Genomic DNA, 16,980 nt, shown 5'->3' with positions numbered 1-16,980 from the left:
GCGTAGCGGTCACTGCAAATTCCGTGCCCGAAAACAATCGTATCGGAGGTCTACGGGAGATGTTTCGTATCTCGGGACGCAAAAAGGAGTGCAACACGAGGAATTCCCGGGGGGTCACCCATCCTAGTACTACTCTCGCCCAAGCACGCTTTACTTCGGAGTTCTGATGGGATCCGGTGCTTTAGTGCTGGTATGATCGCACCGGTTTCGGGTGCTTCGTCCCTCGCCTAAGTGCACGTCGCGGCCGGCACATCAACGTCCGGAGCCCCTTGCCCGTCACGAAACCGTCGGCGCTTTCTCGAACGATCCCGAAATCCCTATCGCAAGCTCTCTCCGAGCCCTAGCACGACGACTGCGTATCGGTCACGGCAAACTCGCGCCGAAACCATCGGCACTTTCTCGAACGATCTAGGAATCGCTATTGCGACCCCAATCTGGAAAGCTCTTTCCGAGCCCCACGATACTGACTGCGTAGCGGTCACGGCAAATCCCGTGCCCGAAAACAATCGTCTCGGAGGTTTACCGGAGAAGTTTCGTATCTCGGGACGCAAAAAGGAGTGCACCACGAGGACTTCCCGGGGGGTCACCCATCCTAGTACTACTCTCGCCCAAGCACGCTTAACTTCGGAGTTCTGATGGGATCCGGTGCTTTAGTGCTGGTATGATCGCACCGGTTTCGGGTGCTTCGTCCCTCGCCTTTGTGCACGTCGCGGCCGGCGCATCAACGTCCGGAGCCCCTTGCCCGTCACGAAACCGTCGGCGCTTTCTCGAACGATCCCGAAATCCCAATCGCAAGCTCTCTTCGAGCCCTAGCCCGACGACTGCGTATCGGTCACGGCAAGCTCGCGCCGAAACCATCGGCACATTCTCGAACAATCTCGTAATCGCTATTGCTACCCCAATCCGGAAAGCTCTTTCCGAGCCCCACGATACTGACTGCGTAGCGGTCACGGCAAATCCCGTGCCCGAAAACAATCGTCTCGGAGGTCTACAGGCGATGTTTCGTATCTCGGGACGCAAAAAGGAGTGCAACACGAGGACTTCCCGGGGGGTCACCCATCCTAGTACTAGTCTCGCGCAAGCACGCTTAACTTCGAAGTTCTGATGGGATCCGGTGCTTTAGTGCTGGTATGATCGCACCGGTTTCGAGTGCTTCGTCCCTCGCCTAAGTGCACGTCGCGGCCGGAGCCCCTTGCCCGTCACGAAACCGTCGGCGCTTTCTAGAACGATTCTGAAATCCCTATCGCAATCTCTCTCCGAGCCCTAGCCCGATGACTGCGTATCGGTCACGGCAAGCTCGCGCCGAAACTATCGGCACTTTCTCGAACGATCTCGGAATCGCTATTACGACCCCAATCCGGAAAGCTCTTTCCGAGCCCCACGATACTGACTGCGTAGCGGTCACGGCAAATCCCGTGCCCGAAAACAATCGTCTCGGAGGTCTACGGAAGATTTTCGTATCTCGGGACGCAAAAAGGAGTGCAACACGAGGACTTCCCGGGGGGTCACCCATCATAGTACTACTCTCACACAATCACGCTTAACTTCGGAGTTCTGATGGGATTCGGTGCTTTAGTGCTGGTATGATCGCACCTGTTTTGGGTGCTTCGTCCCATGCCTATGTGCACGTCGCGGCCGGCGCATCAACGTCCGGCAACACGAGGACTTCCCGGGGGGTCACCCATCCTAGTACTAGTCTAGCGCATGCACGCTTAACTTCGGAGTACTGATGGGATTCGGTGCTTTAGTGCTGGTATGATCGCACCGGTTTCGAGTGCTTCGTCCCTCGCCTAAGTGCACGTTGCGGCCGGCACATCAACGTCCGGAGCCCCTTGCCCGTCACGAAACCGTCGGCGCTTTCCAGAACGATCCTGAAATCCCTATCGCAATCTCTCTCCGAGCCTTAGCCCGATGACTGCGTATTGTTCACGGCAAGCTCGCGCCGAAACCATCGGCACTTTCTCGAACGATCTCGGAATTGCTATTGCGACCCCAATCCGGAAAGCTCTTTCCGAGCCCCACGATACTGACAGCGTAGCGGTCACGGCAAATCCCGTGCCCGAAAACAATCGTCTCGGAGGTCTACGGAAGAAGTTTCGTATCTCGGGACGCAAAAAGAGTGCAACACGAGGACTTCCCGGGGGGTCACTCATCCTAGTACTACTCTAGCCCAAGCACGCTTAACTTCGGAGTTCTGATGGGATCCGGTGCTTTAGTGCTGGTATGATCGCACCATTTTTGGGTGCTTCGTCCCATGCCTATGTGCACGTCGTGGCCGGCGCATCAACGTCCGGAGCCCCTTGCCCGTCACGAAACCGTCGGCGCTTTCTCGAACGATCCTGAAATCCCTATAGCAAGCTCTCTCCGAGCCCTAGCCCGACGACTGCGTATCGGTCACTGCAAGCTCGCGCCGAAACCATCGGCACTTTCTCGAACGATCTCGTAATCGCTATTGCTACCCCAATCCGGAAAGCACTTTCCGAGCCCCACGATACTGACTGCGTAGCGGTCACGGCAAATCCCGTGCCTGAAAACAATCGTCTCGGAGGTCTACGGGCGATGTTTCGTATCTTGGGACGCAAAAAGGAGTGCAACACGAGGACTTCCCGGGGGGTCACCCATCCTAGTACTACTCTCGCGCAAGCACGCTTAACTTCGGAGTTCTGATGGGATCCGGTGCTTTAGTACTGGTATGATCGCACCGGTTTCGGGTGCTTCGTCCCTCTCCTATGTGCACGTCGCGGCCGGCACATCAACTTCCGGAGCCCCTTGCCCGTCACGAAACCGTCGGCGCTTTCTAGAACGATCCTGAAATCCCTATCGCAAGCTCTCTCCGAGCCCTAGCCCGACGTCTGCGTATCGGTCACGGCAAGCTCGCGCCGAAACCATCGGCACTTTCTCGAACGATCTCGGAATCGCTATTGCGACCCCAATCCGGAAAGCTCTTTTCGAGCCCCACGATACTGACTGCGTAGCGGTCACGGCAAATCCCGTGCCCGAAAACAATCGTCTCGGAGGTCTACGGGAGATGTTTCGTATCTCGGGACGCAAAAAGGAGTGCAACACGAGGACTTCCCGGGGGGTCACCCATCCTAGTAATACTCTCGCCCAAGCACGCTTAACTTCGGAGTTCTGATGGGATCCGGTTCTTTAGTGCTGGTATGATCGCACCGGTTTCGGGTGCTTCGTCCCTCGCCTATGTGCACATCGCGGCCGCCGCATCAACGTCCGGAGCCCCTTGCCCGTCACGAAACCGTCGGCGCTTTCTCGAACGATCCCGAAATCCCTATCGCAAGCTCTCTCCGAGCCCTAGCCCGACGACTGCGTATCGGTCACGGCAAGCTCGCGCCGAAACCATCGGCACTTTCTCGAGCGATCTTGGAATCGCTATTGCTACCCCAATCCGGAAAGCTCTTTCCGAGCCCCATGATACTGACAGCGTAGCGGTCACGGCAAATCCCGTGCCCGAAAACAATCGTATCGGAGGTCTACGGGAGATGTTTCGTATCTCGGGATGCAAAAAGGAGTGCAACACGAGGAATTCCCGGGGGGTCACCCATCCTAGTACTACTCTCACCCAAGCACGCTTAACTTCTGAGTTCTGATGGGATCCGGTGCTTTAGTGCTGGTATGATCGCACCGGTTTCGGGTGCTTCGTCCCTCGCCTATGTGCACGTCGCGGCCGGCACATCAACGTCCGGAGCCCCTTGCCCGTCACGAAACCGTCGGCGCTTTCTCGAACGATCCCGAAACCCCTATCGCAAGCTCTCTCCGAGCCCTAGCCCGACGACTGCGTATCGGTGACGGCAAGCTCGCGCCGAAACCATCGGCACTTTCTCGAACGATCTAGGAATCGCTATTGCGACCCCAAACCGGAAAGCTCTTTCCTAGCCCCACGATACTGACTGCGTAGCGGTCACTGCAAATTCCATGCCCGAAAACAATCGTCTCGGAGGTCTACGGGAGATGTTTCGTATTTCGGGACGCAAAAAGGAGTGCAACACGAGGACTTCTCGGGGGGTCAACCATCCTAGTACTACTCTCGCCCAAGCACGCTTAACTTCGGAGTTCTGATGTGATCCGGTGCTTTAGTGCTGGTATGATCGCACCGGTTTCGGTTGCTTCGTCCCTCGCCTAAGTGCACGTCGCGGCCGGCACATCAACGTCCGGAGCCCCATGCCCGTCACGAAACCGTCGGCGCTTTCTCGAACGATCCTGAAATCCCTATCGCAAGTTCTCTCAGAGCCCTAGCTCGACGAATGCGTATCGGTCACGGCAAGCTCGCGCCGAAACCATCGGCACTTTCTCGAACGATCTCGGAATCGCTATTGCTTCCCCAATCCGGAAAGCTCTTTCCGAGCCCCACGATACTGACTGCGTAGCGGTCACGACAAATCCCGTGCCCGAAAACAATCGTCTCGGAGGTCTACGGGAGATGTTTCGTATCTCGGGACTCAAAAAGGAGTGCAACACGAGGATTTCCCGGGGGATCACCCATCCTAGTACTACTCTCGCCCAAGCACGCTTAACTTCGGAGTTCTGATGGGATCCGGTGCTTTAGTGCTGGTATGATCGCACCGGTTTCGGGTGCTTCGTCCCTCGCCTATGTGCACGTCGCGGCCGGCGCATCAACGTCCGGAGCCCCTTGCCCGTCACAAAACCGTCGGCGCTTTCTCGAACGATCCCGAAATCCCTATCGCAAGTTCTCTCCGAGCCCTAGCCTGACGACCGCGTATCGGTCACGGCAAGCTCGCGCCGAAACCATCGGCACTTTCTCGAGCGATCTTGGAATCGCTATTGCTACCCCAATCCGGAAAGCTCTTTCCGAGCCCCACGATACTGACAGCGTAGCGGTCACGGCAAATCCCGTGCCCGAAAACAATCGTATCGGAGGTCTACGGGAGATGTTTCGTATCTCGGGACGCAAAAAGGAGTGCAACACGAGGAATTCCCGGGGGGTCACCCATCCTAGTACTACTCTCGCCCAAGCACGCTTAACTTCGGAGTTCTGATGGGATCCGGTGCTTTAGTGCTGGTATGATCGCACCGGTTTCGGGTGCTTCGTCCATCGCCTATGTGCACGTCGCGGCCGGCACATCAACGTCCGGAGCCCCTTGCCCGTCACGAAACCGTCGGCGCTTTATCGAATGATCCCGAAACCCCTATCGCATGCTCTCTCCGAGCCCTAGCCCGACGACTGCGTATCGGTCACGGCAAGCTCGCGCCGAAACCATCGGCACTTTCTCGAACGATCTCGGAATCGCTATTGCGACCCCAATCCGGAAAGCTCTTTCCTAGCCCCATGATACTGACTGCGTAGCGGTCACTGCAAATTCCGTGCCCGAAAACAATCGTCTCGGAGGTCTACGGGAGATGTTTCGTATTTCGGGACGCAAAAAGGAGTGCAACACGAGGACTTCTCGGGGGGTCAACCATCCTAGTACTACTCTCACCCAAGCACGCTTAACTTCGGAGTTCTGATGTGATCCGGTGCTTTAGAGCTGGTATGATCGCACCGTTTTCGGGTGCTTCGTCCCTCGCCTAAGTGCACGTCGCGGCCGGCACATCAACATCCGGAGCCCCTTGCCCGTCACGAAACCGTTGGCGCTTTCTCGAACGATCCTGAAATCCCTATCGCAAGTTCTCTCCGAGCCCTAGCTCGACGACTGCGTATCGGTCACGGCAAGCTCGCGCCGAAACCATCGGCACTTTCTCGAACGATCTCGGAATCGCTATTGCTACCCCAATCCGGAAAGCTCTTTCCGAGCCCCACGATACTGACTGCGTAGCGGTCACGGCAAATTCCGTGCCCGAAAACAATCGTCTCGGAGGTCTACGGGAGATGTTTCGTATTTCGGGACTCAAAAAGGAGTGCAACACGAGGATTTCCCGGGGGGTCACCCTTCCTAGTACTACTCTCGCCCAAGCACGCTTAACTTCGGAGTTCTGATGGGATCCGGTGCTTTAGTGCTGGTATGATCGCACCGGTTTCGGGTGCTTCGTCCCTCGCCTATGTGCACGTCGCGGCCGGCGCATCAACGTCCGGAGCCCCTTGCCCGTCACGAAACCGTCGGCGCTTTCTCGAACGATCCCGAAATCCCTATCGCAAGCTCTCTCCGAGCCCAAGCCCGACGACTGCGTATCGGTCACGGCAAGCTCGCGCCGAAACCATCGGCACTTTCTCGAACGATCTCGTAATCGCTATTGCTACCCCAATCCGGAAAGCTCTTTCCGAGCCCCACGATACTGACTGCGAAGCAGTCACGGCAAATCCCGTGCCCGAAAACAATCGTCTCGGAGGTCTACGGGCGATGTTTCGTATCTCGGGACGAAAAAATGAGTGCAACACGAGGACTTCCCGGGGGGTCACCCATCATAGTACTACTCTCGCGCAAGCACGCTTAACTTCGGAGTTCTGATGGGATCCGGTGCTTTAGTGCTGGTGTGATCGCACCGGTTTCGGGTGCTTCGTCCCTCGCCTAAGTGCACGTCGCGGCCGGCACATCAACGTCCGGAGCCCGTTGCCCGTCACGAAACCGTCGGCGCTTTCTAGAACGATCCCGAAATCCCTATCGCAAGCTCTCTCCGAGCCCTAGCCCGACGACTGCGTATCGGTCACGGCAAGCTCGCGCCGAAACCATCGGCACTTTCTCGAACGATCTCGGAATCGCTATTGCGACCCCAATCCGGAAAGCTCTTTCCGAGCCCCACGATACTGACTGCGTAGCGGTCACGGCAAATCCCGTGCCCGAAAACAATCGTCTCGGAGGTCTACGCGAGATGTTTCGTATCTCGGGACGCAAAAAGGAGTGTAACACGAGGACTTCCCGGGGGGTCACCCATCCTAGTACTACTCTCGCCCAAGCACGCTTAACTTCGGAGTTCTAATGGGATCCGATGCTTTAGTGCTGGTATGATCGCACCGGTTTCGGGTGCTTCGTCCCTCGCCTATGTGCACGTCGCGGCCGGCGCATCAACATCCGGAGCCCCTTGCCCATCACGAAACCGTCGGCGCTTTCTCGAATGATTCCGAAATCCCTATCGCAAGCTCTCTCCGAGCCCTAGCCCGATGACTGCGTATCGGTCACGGCAAGCTCGCGCCGAAACCATCAGCACTTTCTCGAACGATCTCGGAATCGCTATTGCTACCCCAATCCGGAAAGCTCTTTCCGAGCCCCACGATACTGACTGCGTAGCGGTCACGGCAAATCCCGTGCCCGAAAACAATCGTCTCGGAGGTCTACGGGAGATGTTTCGTATCTCGTGACGCAAAAAGGAGTACAACACGAGGACTTTCCGGGGGGTCACCCATCCTAGTACTACTCTCGCCCAAGCACGCTTAACTTCGGAGTTCTGATGGGATCCGGTGCTTTAGTGCTGGTGTGATCGCACCGGTTTCGGGTGCTTCGTCCCTCGCCTAAGTGCACGTCGCGGCCGTCACATCAACGTCCGGAGCCCGTTGCCCGTCACGAAACCGTCGGCGCTTTCTAGAACGATCCCGAAATCCATATCGCAAGCTCTCTCCGAGCCCTAGCCCGACGACTGCGTATCGGTCACGGCAAGCTCGCGCCGAAACCATCGGCACTTTCTCGAACGATCTCGGAATCGCTATTGCGACCCCAATCCGGAAAGCTCTTTCCAAGCCCCACGATACTGACTGCGTAGCGGTCACGGCAAATCCCGTGCCCGAAAACAATCGTCTCGGAGGTCTACGGGAGATGTTTCGTATCTCGGGACGCAAAAAGGAGTGCAACACGAGGACTTCCAGGGGGGTCACCCATCCTAGTACTACTCTCGCCCAAGCACGCTTAACTTCGGAGTTCTGATGGGATCCGATGCTTTAGTGCTGGTATGATCGCACCGGTTTCGGGTGCTTCGTCCCTCGCCTATGTGCACGTCGCGGCCAGCGCATCAACATCCGGAGCCCCTTGCTCGTCACAAAACCGTCGCCGCTTTCTCGAACGATCCCGAAATCCCTATCGCAAGCTCTCTCCGAGCCCTAGCCCGACGACTGCGTATCGGTCACGGCAAGCTCGCGCCGAAACCATCGGCACTTTCTCGAACGATCTCGGAATCGCTATTGCGACCCGAATCCGGAAAGCTCTTTCCGAGGCCCACGATACTGACTGCGTAGCTGTCACGGCAAATCCCGTGCCCGAAAACAATCGTCTCGGAGGTCTACGGGAGATGTTTCGTATCTCGGGACGCAAAAAGGAGTGCAACACGAGGACTTCCCGGGGGGTCACCCATCCTAGTACTACTCTCGCCCAAGCACGCTTAACTTCGGAGTTCTGATGGGATCCGATGCTTTAGTGCTGGTATGATCGCACCGATTTCGGGTGCTTCGTCCCTCGCCTATGTGCACGTCGCGGCCGGCGCATCAACATCCGGAGCCCCTTGCCCGTCACGAAACCGTCGGCGCTTTCTCGAACGATCCCGAAATCCCAATCGCAAGCTCTCTCCGTGCCCTAGCCCGATGACTGCGTATCGGTCACGGCAAGCTCGCGCCGAAACCATCAGCACTTTCTCGAACGATCTCGGAATCGCTATTGCTACCCCAATCCGGAAAGCTATTTCCGAGCCCCACGATACTGACTGCGTAGCGGTCACGGCAAATCCCGTGCCCGAAAACAATCGTCTCGGAGGTCTACGGGAGATGTTTCGTATCTCGTGACGCAAAAAGGAGTCCAACACGAGGACTTTCCGGGGGGTCACCCATCCTAGTACTACTCTCGCCCAAGCACGCTTAACTTCGGAGTTCTGATGGGATCCGGTGCTTTAGTGCTGGTATGATCGCACTGGTTTCGGGTGCTTCGTCCCTCGCCTATGTGCACGTCGCGGCCGGCGCATCAACGTCCGGAGCCTCTTGCCCGTCACGAAACCGTCGGCGCTTTCTCGAACGATCCCGAAATCCCTATCGCATGCTCTCTCCGAGCCCTAGCCCGACGACTGCGTTTCGGTCACGGCAAGCTCGCGCCGAAACCATCGGCACTTTCTCGAACGATCTCGTAATCGCTATTGCTACCCTAATCCGGAAAGCTCTTTCCGAGCCCCACGATACTGACTGCGTATCAGTCACGGCAAATCCCGTGCCCGAAAACAATCGTCTCGGAGGTCTACGGGCGATGTTTCGTATCTCGGGACGCAAAAAGGAGTGCAACACGAGGACTTCCCGGGGGGTCACCCATCATAGTACTACTCTCGCGCAAGCACGCTTAACTTCGGAGTTCTGATGGGATCCGGTGCTTTAGTGCTGGTGTGATCGCACCGGTTTCGGGTGCTTCGTCCCTCGCCTAAGTGCACGTCACGGCCGGCACATCAACGTCCGGAGCCCGTTGCCCGTCACGAAACCGTCGGCGCTTTCTAGAACGATCCCGAAATCCCTATCGCAAGCTCTCTCCGTGCCCTAGCCCGACGACTGCGTATCGGTCACGGCAAGCTCGCGCCGAAACCATCGGCACTTTCTCGAACGATCTCGGAATCGCTATTGCTACCCCAATCTGGAAAGCTCTTTCCGAGCCCCATGATACTAATAGCGTAGCGGTCACGGCAAATCCCGTGCCCGAAAACAATCGTCTCGGAGGTCTACGGGAGATGTTTCGTATCTCGTGACTCAAAAAGGAGTGCAACACGAGGTCTTCCCGGGGGGTCACCCATCCTAGTACTACTCTCGCCCAAGCACGCTTAACTTCGGAGTTCTGATGGGATCCGGTGCTTTAGAGCTGGTATGATCGCACCGGTTTCGGGTGCTTCGTCCCTCGCCTATGTGCACGTCGTGGCCGGCACATCAACGTCCGGAGCCCCTTGCCCGTCACGAAACCGTCGGCGCTTTCTCGAATGATCCCGAAACCCCTATCGCAAGCTCTCTCCGAGCCCTAGCCCGACGTCTGCATATCAGTCACGGCAAGCTCGCGCCAAAACCATCGGCACTTTCTCGAACGATCTCGGAATCTCTATTGCGACCCCAATCCGGAAAGCTCTTTTCGAGCCCCACGATACTGACTGCGTAGCGGTCACTGAAAATTCCATGCCCGAAAACAATGTCTCGGAGGTCTACGGGAGATGTTTCGTATCTCGGGACGCAAAAAGGAGTGCAACACGAGGACTTCCCGGGGGGTCACCCATCCTAGTACTACTCTCGCCCAAGCACGCTTAACTTCGGAGTTCTGATGGGATCCGGTGCTTTAGTGCTGGTATGATCGCACCGGTTTCGGGTGCGTCGTCCCTCGTCTAAGTGCACGTCGCGGCCGGCACATCAACGTCCGGAGCCCCTTGCCCGTCACGAAACCGTCGGTGCTTTCTCGAACGATCCCGAAACCCCTATCGCAAGCTCTCTCCGAGCCCTAGCCTGACGACTGCGTATCGGTCACGGCAAGCTCGCGCCGAAACCATCGGCACTTTCTCGAACGATCTCGGAATCGCTACTGCGACCCCAATCCGGAAAGCTCTTTCCGAGCCTCACGATACTGACAGCGTAGCGGTCACGGCAAATCCCGTGCCCGAAAACAATCGTCTCAGAGGTCTACGGGAGATGTTTCGTATCTCGGGACGCAAAAAAAAGTGCAACACGAGGACTTCCCGGGGTGTCACCCATCCTAGTACTACTCTCGCCCAAGCACGCTTAACTTCGGAGTTCTGATGGGATCCGGTGCTTTAGAGCTGGTATGATCGCACCGGTTTCGAGTGCTTCATCCCTCGTCTAAGTGCACGTCGCGGCCAGCACATCAACGTCCGGAGCCCCTTGCCCGTCACGAAACCGTCGGCGCTTTCTCGAACGATCCCGAAACCCCTATCGCAAGCTCTCTCCGAGCCCTAGCCCGACGACTGCGTATCGGTCACGGCAAGCTCGCGCCGAAACCATCGGCACTTTCTCGAACAATCTCGGAATCGCTATTGCGACCCCAATCCGGAAAGCTCTTTCCGAGCACCACGATACTGACAGCGTAGCGGTCACGGCAAATCCCGTGCCCGAAAACAATCATCTCGGAGGTCTACGGGAGATGTTTCTTATCTCGGGACGCAAAAAGGAGTGCAACACGAGGACTTCCCGGGGGGTCACCCATCCTAGTACTACTCTCGCCCAAGCACGCTTAACTTCGGAGTTCTGATGGGATCCGGTGCTTTAGAGCTGGTATGATCGCACCGGTATCAGTGCTTCGTCCCTCGCCTATGTGCACGTCGCGGCCGGCACATCAACGTCCGGAGCCCCTTGCCCGTCACGAAACCGTCGGTGCTTTCTCGAACGATCCCGAAACCCCTATCGCAAGCTCTCTCCGAGCCCTAGCCCGACGACTGCGTATCGGTCACGGCAAGCTCGCGCCGAAACCATCGGCACTTTCTCGAACGATCTCGGAATCGCTATTGCGACCCCAATCCGGAAAGCTCTTTCCGAGCCCCACGATACTGACTGCGTAGCGGTCACAGCAAATTCCGTGCCCGAAAACAATCGTCTCGGAGGTCTACGGGAGATGTTTCGTATCTCGGGACGCAAAAAGGAGTGCAACACGAGGACTTCCCTGGGGATCACCCATCCTAGTACTACTCTCGCCCAAGCACGCTTAACTTCGGAGTTCTGATGGGATCCGGTGCTTTAGTGCTGGTATGATCGCACCGGTTTCGGGTGCTTCGTCCCTCGTCTAAGTGCACGTCGCGGCCGGCACATCAACGTCCGGAGCCCCTTGCCCGTCACGAAACCGTCGGCGCTTTCTCGAACGATCCCGAAACCCCTATCGCAAGCTCTCTCCGAGCCCTAGCCCGACGACTGCGTATCGGTCACGGCAAGCTCGCGCCGAAACCATCGGCACTTTCTCGAACGATCTCGGAATCGCTATTGCGACCCCAATCCGGAAAGCTCTTTCCGAGCACCACGATACTGACTGCGTAGCGGTCACGGCAAATCCCGTGTCCGAAAACAATCGTCTCGGAGGTCTACGGGAGATGTTTCGTATCTCGGGACGCAAAAAGGAGTGCAACACGAGGACTTCCCGGGGGGTCACCCATCCTAGTACTACTCTCGCCCAAGCACGCTTAACTTCGGAGTTCTGATGGGATCCGGTGCTTTAGAGCTGGTATGATCGCACCGATTTCGGGTGCTTCGTCCCTCACCTAAGTTCACGTCGCGGCCGGCACATCAACGTCCGGAGCCCCTTGCCCATCACGAAACCGTCGGCGCTTTCTCGTGTTAGGATCGGAGTGGCACTAAGAGGGGGGGGGTGAATTAGTGCAGCGGATTAAAACGTTGATTTCGACAAATTTTTCGTACGATAAGAACGGAACTTGAAAAGCTTAACTTGAAAGCGTATTCTTAAAGTTGCGCAGCAAAGGTAATGATGAAACAAAGCAAGTAAGAAGATTTGCAGTAATGTAAATGACAATAAGAAATGCAAACCAAAGATTACGCCGTTTTTAAAGTAGTTCGGTCAAGTGACCTACATCCACTTGCGAGGCCCCTCTTCGATGAGGCTTCCACCTTCCACTAGCAAATCTCTTGAAAGTGAAGGGTGAATACCCCTCTTACAACTTTTACAAGCGGTTCACTCTCTTACAGATTTTCAACAAGAAAGAAGGATGTGAACACTAGCAAATTGAAAACAAGACAAGCTAAGACTTTTCTAAGGCTTTTCTCTCAAACACTTGCTGCTCAAAAAGTTGTTCTCTCAGCTGAGATTTGAGGGGTATTTATAGGCCTCAAGAGGATTCAAATTTGGGCTTCAAAATTTGAATTCTCTTTGGGTTCCCGCTGTTGGAGGTGCCACCGCCCAGCCAAGCGGTGCCACCGCCCAGGGCTCGGGTGCTGGGCGGTGCCACTGCCCAGCCAGGAGGTGTCACCTCCCAGCTCTCGGGTGTTGGGCGGTGCCACCGCCCAGCTAGGCGGTGCCACCGCCTACAGTGTTTTCAGCCCGACTACAGTGTTTTCAGCCACTAGTTGGGCTTCAATCTTGGCTCTCTAGTTCGCTGGTTTAGCTTAATTTTTAGCCTAAACCAACTCTGACTTTGGGCCCAGTTGGCCCCTAACCAGGATATAGGATTATCTCTTAATCCTAATCCTAATTACAAGTGGACTACATAACCAAAACACATCCTAAGCAAATTTTCAACCGCGAACGTCGAGTCTTGTTCTGGCGAGCTTTCCGACGAACTTTCTGCTGACGGGCTTCTAGCAAGCTCCCGAACTTGTGATGACTTTAATGAGTAGCCGAGCCTTCTCGGTGATCTCCGTGAACCTCCGACGATCTCTTCGGCTAACTTCCGAAAATTCCGACAGGTTCCCGATTTCTTCTCGGTTGGTTCTGGCAGCATCTCCGACGATTCTTCGGACTCTTAAACGTCCATCGAACTTGACTCCGGTATTCTCGCTTTGTGTTTTCTGGTTATCGTAGTTAATCCTACACACACAAGCAAACACTCTACTCCGATCTAGACAATTATTATAACGCAAATTGACATTCTGTTGCCCGGCACGTCATTGGTTGGCGCTTCATCCGATTCTTCGGTGCATCGTCCTCTCTTGCGGCTTGTTGCCCAATCGGCGGTTGACCTCCGCAACCCCGATATCCTTGGCGCAATTTCGCTCTCCTTGGCCCGATGCCCGACGCCCGAAGCCTTCTGCCATCCAATATCCTGACGTGATCTCCTCCGACGCAACGTCAATTCCTCCTGCGTTAATTGTCTAATCCTGATCGAGTAGACCTGTATCACTCAAAATGTAGTCAAACATTTAAACACAATCAATTAGTTGTCATCATCAAAATCCGAGATTCAACAATCTCCCCCTTTTTGATGATGACAACTAATTGATGACTAACGGAGTTAACCTTAACTCCCCGGAGTTTAACTAAACTCCCCCTATCAATATGCCATTGATAGAACACTTGGATTATCCCAAATCCAAGTAACATTCATCACATGTTATGAAAAACATTTAAACTATCATGCAAATATAAAATATTTAATTCAATGCATGAAGTCATCAATATACTTCTCCCCCTATGTCATCAACAAAAAGGAGAAGTAGCTCTAGCTATTTTAAAAGATATGCAAGTTTTTGCAACATAAAGCGAGATTTTCATCACAACATATAAGCACAAAAGTATAGCAGGATTTTTAAGTTCAATCATGGCAATTCAACACTTGCTTCTTGTGCATGATTGCACTTTGCTTTTCTTTGCAATGTGCATGATAGTATTTCTTTGTAATATTCAAAATAGCAAATTGTACATCATGCTAGCTAGCATATTAAAGATGTTCAAGACAGTAAGTTTTTCTTCTCTTTTGAGAAGTGTTATTTTTGCTTCCTTTACAAAGTGCAAGCTAGCAAAGTATTTGAAAAAGTGAGCAAGTTTTGTAACATACAAGCTAGTAAAAATTTCAAAAGCAAATACAAAATAGCTTTCTTATTGAAGTGTGTAAGCTATCGATTCTTACTTCCTATTGCAATGTGCAGGTTGCAAGTCTTGCTTCTTGAGATGGGCAAGATAATGATGTTCAAGAAGACAACTTTTGCTTCTTGAAATAAGCAAGTTAGCAATCTTTGCTACTTAAGATAGGCAAGCAAGCAATCAAGTTTTTGCATCTTCTTGACTTGTGCAAGCAAGCTATCTCCCCCTTTGTCATTGTCAAAAAGAAGGGAAGACCCATTACATCAATTATGACAAAGGTAAGTATCAATCTTAATTGTGCATCATCATAATTTCAAATTAGAATATGCACATTTTCAAAAACCTTATATTCATTCATGCATAATTTCACTTCATCACATTAGGAGTATCAAGAGGAATTAATTGGGTGATGAGATTAATATTTCACGAATACATGGAATTGTATAACAAATCATATCATAAGTGTTTCATACATTCATATCATCACATGAAGGAATATAAACAAAAATTAGTGATGAGATCTTACTTCATGAATACAATAAAATTCATATAGCATATCATGGTTTATTAGAATTAGTCTTCCTTTTAGTGAATAGCAAAAAGAGTGGTAGGAGAGCAAGGTCTCAATTCATGCATATCAAATATTCAATCATCAAAATCATGAACCATCTAGAAAATTCTCCTCTTTAAATATTCAAAGAGAGAATCATGATGAACATTCTTGGTTTACATAAAGTTTCAATACATAATTGTCAAGATTATGAATACTAAAAGATTATGAAACATTTCGACAAATCTTCTTTTAAATATAAAAGAAAATGTTGATTCATAAAGGATTTCATGTTATGAATTTCAAGAGATCAAGATCATGATTTCAATAAAAAATTATTCAAATTTAAATCATCAAAATCATTATCAAAATCCATGAGATTCACAAAAATGATACAAATGGATTCATCAAAATCAATAAGATTGAGCAAAATAATTTTCAAGAATGTTATCCTCTTTTCGATTATTTCAAAACATATGATTTTGTTTCATTTATACCAAATAAAAACATTTATCATGTTTAAAACCGAAAGAGTAAGATTTATTACAACAAAATAAGGTACTTTCATTATGGTAAAAATCAATGATCCATAAATCGTAAAAGATTCATCATCCATAATTTCGAAATTTATTAAGCATGATCATTAAGCATACCACTAAAACATGGTTTCAAAATGTTTAATATTTTCATGCATATCAAATATTTTCAAATTCGAACATGCAAAATTTCAAAACTATATCTTCCATTTTTCATACATAACTCAATCATCATTATGAGCATATTATACATGATATTCAAGTCATAAATTATCAAGATGTCAAGTAGAGTAGGTTAATTTGAATGTATCATTTTTAGTGAATACCAAGAAGAATCACATCATGAAAGAATTTTGATTCATGGAAAAATTTCATGTATCGAATATCGAGAAATCAAGATGAAAATATATATGTAAAAATATTACAAGTTGTATTCAAGAGAAAAATCATTATTTGTTTTCAACTCATTCAATTTTGTCAAATCAATATCATGATTTTGATATAACTCATTTCTAATTCAAATCATCAAACCAAAATCATTTTCAAGGGATTCATATAAATCAACAAGATAGAGAAAAATAATTTTCAAGAACAATGCTTTTCTCTTTTTAGTTATTTAAATTCATGTCATTTATGCTAGATAAAAATGTGCATCAACATTTAGGATCGAAAAATGAATTTTATCATAAAAACCATCAAGACCAATAAATCATAAAAATCATCATGTATAACTTTACAATCTCATGCATAAAATCATCAAATCATAGCATCAAAACTTTCAATGGTTTCATTACAATATCAAGTAAGGTCTTATTGAACATAATTTTGAATGATTCTTATAGATATTTAAAATTTCTTTAGTTTTACTTTATATGATTGACTTTATATTAGCATGCTTCAAATTTTTGTTCTTATGTCAAAACTATACATCATGTTTGAAAACCAAAGATAAGGTTCATAAAAAAATCATCAAGCCTTCCATTCAAAAGTCATGCATCGTTATTGAAAATCAATATGGAAATCGTCAAAATACAAATTCTTACTTCTCAAGCACATATATAAGATTAATCTTACTAGGTGTATAAGCATTAGATTTATATTTAACATTTTACTGCATTAACATAACACATGCAATTTTTAAGAAAATTAATCCTAAACTAAATTAAAAATAACTCAAGAAAGTATTATGTAATATCGAAATAAATTAGTGGGATTTTGATTACCTCATTGTTGAAAGAGGGTGAGGCATAGTTTGCCACCTCGCCTTTCTTGATTTTCTCCTCGTCTTCGGAAGAGCTCAATTTATCCCAACTTTTGTTCTTCTTGCGTTCAAAGCAAGTAGTTCCATTCTTTTTGCTTTTTAATTTTTGTTTCATTAGTAGTTTAAGTTCACCATCACTTGAGCTTATGCTCGAGTGGTCTTCATGTGTTCTATGTCCCAAATCCTTCCTATCATTTGGAAGGTTGTTCTCGAGTTTCTTTTTTGTCACATTTTTCATTTCGTAGGTTATTAGAG

General features: G+C 50.8%; 26 non-coding genes and 1 pseudogene across 26 annotated transcripts; all 27 read right to left on the bottom strand.

Moving 5' to 3' along the window:
- Window positions 1–85: 85 nt before the first annotated feature.
- LOC135630159 (5S ribosomal RNA) lies at window positions 86–204 on the bottom strand. The gene has a single exon (XR_010493686.1). It is a non-coding gene; the product is annotated as a 5S ribosomal RNA (ribosomal RNA).
- A 350-nt stretch (window positions 205–554) lies between these two features.
- LOC135630192 (5S ribosomal RNA) lies at window positions 555–673 on the bottom strand. Its single transcript, XR_010493720.1, has one exon. It is a non-coding gene; the product is annotated as a 5S ribosomal RNA (ribosomal RNA).
- A 350-nt stretch (window positions 674–1,023) lies between these two features.
- Window positions 1,024–1,142, bottom strand: LOC135629840 (5S ribosomal RNA). Its single transcript, XR_010493404.1, has one exon. It is a non-coding gene; the product is annotated as a 5S ribosomal RNA (ribosomal RNA).
- A 334-nt stretch (window positions 1,143–1,476) lies between these two features.
- LOC135630008 (5S ribosomal RNA) lies at window positions 1,477–1,595 on the bottom strand. The gene has a single exon (XR_010493567.1). It is a non-coding gene; the product is annotated as a 5S ribosomal RNA (ribosomal RNA).
- A 53-nt stretch (window positions 1,596–1,648) lies between these two features.
- On the bottom strand, window positions 1,649–1,767 carry LOC135630071 (5S ribosomal RNA; annotated as a pseudogene).
- Window positions 1,768–2,116: 349 nt separating this feature from the next.
- LOC135630546 (5S ribosomal RNA) lies at window positions 2,117–2,235 on the bottom strand. The gene has a single exon (XR_010494068.1). It is a non-coding gene; the product is annotated as a 5S ribosomal RNA (ribosomal RNA).
- A 350-nt stretch (window positions 2,236–2,585) lies between these two features.
- LOC135630529 (5S ribosomal RNA) lies at window positions 2,586–2,704 on the bottom strand. Its single transcript, XR_010494051.1, has one exon. It is a non-coding gene; the product is annotated as a 5S ribosomal RNA (ribosomal RNA).
- Window positions 2,705–3,054: 350 nt separating this feature from the next.
- On the bottom strand, window positions 3,055–3,173 carry LOC135630556 (5S ribosomal RNA). Its single transcript, XR_010494078.1, has one exon. It is a non-coding gene; the product is annotated as a 5S ribosomal RNA (ribosomal RNA).
- Window positions 3,174–3,523: 350 nt separating this feature from the next.
- Window positions 3,524–3,642, bottom strand: LOC135630544 (5S ribosomal RNA). The gene has a single exon (XR_010494066.1). It is a non-coding gene; the product is annotated as a 5S ribosomal RNA (ribosomal RNA).
- Window positions 3,643–3,992: 350 nt separating this feature from the next.
- On the bottom strand, window positions 3,993–4,111 carry LOC135630455 (5S ribosomal RNA). The gene has a single exon (XR_010493980.1). It is a non-coding gene; the product is annotated as a 5S ribosomal RNA (ribosomal RNA).
- Window positions 4,112–4,461: 350 nt separating this feature from the next.
- LOC135630221 (5S ribosomal RNA) lies at window positions 4,462–4,580 on the bottom strand. Its single transcript, XR_010493750.1, has one exon. It is a non-coding gene; the product is annotated as a 5S ribosomal RNA (ribosomal RNA).
- A 350-nt stretch (window positions 4,581–4,930) lies between these two features.
- LOC135629993 (5S ribosomal RNA) lies at window positions 4,931–5,049 on the bottom strand. Its single transcript, XR_010493553.1, has one exon. It is a non-coding gene; the product is annotated as a 5S ribosomal RNA (ribosomal RNA).
- A 350-nt stretch (window positions 5,050–5,399) lies between these two features.
- On the bottom strand, window positions 5,400–5,518 carry LOC135629904 (5S ribosomal RNA). The gene has a single exon (XR_010493466.1). It is a non-coding gene; the product is annotated as a 5S ribosomal RNA (ribosomal RNA).
- A 350-nt stretch (window positions 5,519–5,868) lies between these two features.
- Window positions 5,869–5,987, bottom strand: LOC135630219 (5S ribosomal RNA). The gene has a single exon (XR_010493748.1). It is a non-coding gene; the product is annotated as a 5S ribosomal RNA (ribosomal RNA).
- A 350-nt stretch (window positions 5,988–6,337) lies between these two features.
- Window positions 6,338–6,456, bottom strand: LOC135629810 (5S ribosomal RNA). Its single transcript, XR_010493375.1, has one exon. It is a non-coding gene; the product is annotated as a 5S ribosomal RNA (ribosomal RNA).
- A 350-nt stretch (window positions 6,457–6,806) lies between these two features.
- LOC135630537 (5S ribosomal RNA) lies at window positions 6,807–6,925 on the bottom strand. Its single transcript, XR_010494059.1, has one exon. It is a non-coding gene; the product is annotated as a 5S ribosomal RNA (ribosomal RNA).
- Window positions 6,926–7,275: 350 nt separating this feature from the next.
- LOC135630591 (5S ribosomal RNA) lies at window positions 7,276–7,394 on the bottom strand. Its single transcript, XR_010494113.1, has one exon. It is a non-coding gene; the product is annotated as a 5S ribosomal RNA (ribosomal RNA).
- A 350-nt stretch (window positions 7,395–7,744) lies between these two features.
- LOC135630417 (5S ribosomal RNA) lies at window positions 7,745–7,863 on the bottom strand. The gene has a single exon (XR_010493943.1). It is a non-coding gene; the product is annotated as a 5S ribosomal RNA (ribosomal RNA).
- Window positions 7,864–8,213: 350 nt separating this feature from the next.
- Window positions 8,214–8,332, bottom strand: LOC135630210 (5S ribosomal RNA). The gene has a single exon (XR_010493739.1). It is a non-coding gene; the product is annotated as a 5S ribosomal RNA (ribosomal RNA).
- A 350-nt stretch (window positions 8,333–8,682) lies between these two features.
- Window positions 8,683–8,801, bottom strand: LOC135629774 (5S ribosomal RNA). Its single transcript, XR_010493341.1, has one exon. It is a non-coding gene; the product is annotated as a 5S ribosomal RNA (ribosomal RNA).
- Window positions 8,802–9,151: 350 nt separating this feature from the next.
- Window positions 9,152–9,270, bottom strand: LOC135630588 (5S ribosomal RNA). The gene has a single exon (XR_010494110.1). It is a non-coding gene; the product is annotated as a 5S ribosomal RNA (ribosomal RNA).
- A 350-nt stretch (window positions 9,271–9,620) lies between these two features.
- Window positions 9,621–9,739, bottom strand: LOC135630171 (5S ribosomal RNA). The gene has a single exon (XR_010493699.1). It is a non-coding gene; the product is annotated as a 5S ribosomal RNA (ribosomal RNA).
- Window positions 9,740–10,088: 349 nt separating this feature from the next.
- On the bottom strand, window positions 10,089–10,207 carry LOC135630380 (5S ribosomal RNA). The gene has a single exon (XR_010493904.1). It is a non-coding gene; the product is annotated as a 5S ribosomal RNA (ribosomal RNA).
- Window positions 10,208–10,557: 350 nt separating this feature from the next.
- LOC135629778 (5S ribosomal RNA) lies at window positions 10,558–10,676 on the bottom strand. Its single transcript, XR_010493345.1, has one exon. It is a non-coding gene; the product is annotated as a 5S ribosomal RNA (ribosomal RNA).
- A 350-nt stretch (window positions 10,677–11,026) lies between these two features.
- LOC135630190 (5S ribosomal RNA) lies at window positions 11,027–11,145 on the bottom strand. The gene has a single exon (XR_010493718.1). It is a non-coding gene; the product is annotated as a 5S ribosomal RNA (ribosomal RNA).
- Window positions 11,146–11,494: 349 nt separating this feature from the next.
- Window positions 11,495–11,613, bottom strand: LOC135630277 (5S ribosomal RNA). Its single transcript, XR_010493805.1, has one exon. It is a non-coding gene; the product is annotated as a 5S ribosomal RNA (ribosomal RNA).
- A 350-nt stretch (window positions 11,614–11,963) lies between these two features.
- Window positions 11,964–12,082, bottom strand: LOC135630188 (5S ribosomal RNA). The gene has a single exon (XR_010493717.1). It is a non-coding gene; the product is annotated as a 5S ribosomal RNA (ribosomal RNA).
- Window positions 12,083–16,980: the final 4,898 nt, after the last annotated feature.

Source organism: Musa acuminata, chromosome BXJ3-1 (genome assembly GCF_036884655.1).
Source record: "Musa acuminata AAA Group cultivar baxijiao chromosome BXJ3-1, Cavendish_Baxijiao_AAA, whole genome shotgun sequence".
NCBI lineage: Eukaryota > Viridiplantae > Streptophyta > Magnoliopsida > Zingiberales > Musaceae > Musa > Musa acuminata.
Note: the sequence above shows the minus strand (reverse complement) of the source record. Positions and strands in the feature narration are given on the sequence as shown.